Genomic DNA, 1,893 nt, shown 5'->3' with positions numbered 1-1,893 from the left:
TATGCAATGTTCACCATGGCAAAGGGCAGATCAAGAGCCAAATGCCTGGAAAGCTGAGAAATGCTACACATTCCTTTCTGTCTCTGCTTTATTGACTTGGATACAAGTACATATGCCTGGAAACAAAAGACAGAACCTTTAAGTATTTCTACAGTGATAACAATTAGCTTCCCCCTCAAATAAAAGTAGACATGTTAAGTCCAGCCACACAGAAAAGAACAGGCAGCTCCTGGAATGTCAGCAGGGGTCCTCACCTGTGTCTCAGGTCGTGACACAGGTGGTCATCTCCACTGTCATGCAGCCCAGGGGTCAGAAGTGGATATTCTCACTCAGAAGACAGTCTGGTGGCTTCCATCTCTACAGCACGGTTTGTTCCAGTATTTACAATGCATTTCAGTGGGCCACCTGTATACTGAACATCCTCATCAGATGACATCCAGGGCATCAGTAGATCATCACCCTGACTGCATGTGAGCAAAAGGCTTGTCCTTGCACAAACTCTGGACAATCCATCAGCTGAGAGAAGTCTATCTGTGGCATACTTCTGGGAGAAGGGCCTTGGATTGGCCACTTTTCTGGTTCTATCTTCTCATTTTCTCATCCACAACTTCTACTTCTGTGCTATCCTTTAAAATGAGATTAAGGTTTAGGTGAGAACCTGAACACAGTGAAATCCAGAAATCAGTGAAAAAGGCAAGAAACCTTGTTCATCCATCTTTCTCTGAAGAAAGAAGTCATGTTCCAAGTTTTCTATACTGAAGCAATATTCAATTCAATGCTTAAATATTCTTTAAGCAATCCTTCTTCTGCATGATACACCTGTACACCCATACTGTCCTCATAGTAATACATCATACTGGCGTTAATTTCTGTTTGAAATGGCTGATCTGTCCTTTCACCATATTCTCGGTAACCATATGAATAATCAAAGTGCACTCTGGGGTTTCCTCTGCCTCATCCTTTTCCCCGTCCTGGTCCTCTTCCTCCACCCCTGAAGGAACGTCAGATATGACCCCCTCACTCTGCACACTGGACAGTTCATCTTGATCATCTCTTTTTTCTTTGTCTCACTCCAAACTTCATGTGTTATGTCTCCTGTTATCATAGGAGGATTTATTTGCTTCAGATTGACACGGAGAGCTGTTGCAGGATCCAGGTCTCTCCTGACTCTCTGGTCTGTTACTCCTCATTTCAACCTTCTCTCCTTTTTTCCTTTTCTAATTTGTTCCTTCTTATTTCCTTGGATGACGACACACTCTGAGACTGCAAAACGAATTTTCCAGTGCTCACTAACTCTCTGGGTTTTGGCCAGTTTGCCAGATCGCGGAAATCACTGGCCTTATTGGATTTCCTTGTCTAGAGTTTTCCTGCGTTTATACTGAGCTCTGCCTGCAAGGTCTCCAGCCTGGGCTGCAGTGCCCAGTAATGGGAGGGATAAGTGCTCAGGAGGCTTTTTGGTCCAGGGGTTCTCCTTGGGCAGTGGCAGCCTCTCCTCAGGGCCCCAGCCCAGCAGCTCCTGGGTGTCCTTGGCTGGTGGCTCCCCGACAAAGGGGCCCCGGGTCTCCCACATCTTGTGAACCCGGTGGAGCACCCAGGCCTGCAGGAGTACCCATGCCTGCAGAGGCATAGCTGCCTGGGGCACACTGTGGCCCAGCAATGGCAGCTTAGTACTCTCCCCACACCCCTGTGCTCCTGGCCGCCCTCTCCGCCTCCCTTCTCTCCTGCTCCAAAAAAGAAAAAAATAGGCTGTCCCCTTAACACTTTCCTTGGGAATCCCTTAAGCTAAAGTTCATCACAAATTCTGCTTTGCATTAAAAAAAAAACCTCAAGACAAGTTTTTTTCACTATATTTCAGAATTACCTTTCCTCACATTCTCAATTATATATTCTTCA

General features: G+C 46.1%; 1 pseudogene; it reads right to left on the bottom strand.

Annotated features, from left to right (window-relative positions):
• Nucleotides 1-385: 385 nt before the first annotated feature.
• LOC101964371 (la-related protein 1B pseudogene) lies at nt 386-1,627 on the bottom strand (annotated as a pseudogene).
• Nucleotides 1,628-1,893: the final 266 nt, after the last annotated feature.

The sequence above is a fragment of the Ictidomys tridecemlineatus genome, chromosome 13 (assembly GCF_052094955.1).
Source record: "Ictidomys tridecemlineatus isolate mIctTri1 chromosome 13, mIctTri1.hap1, whole genome shotgun sequence".
Taxonomy (NCBI): domain Eukaryota; kingdom Metazoa; phylum Chordata; class Mammalia; order Rodentia; family Sciuridae; genus Ictidomys; species Ictidomys tridecemlineatus.
The sequence above is the reverse complement of the archived record's forward strand: the minus strand, read 5'-3'. Positions and strand labels throughout refer to the sequence as shown.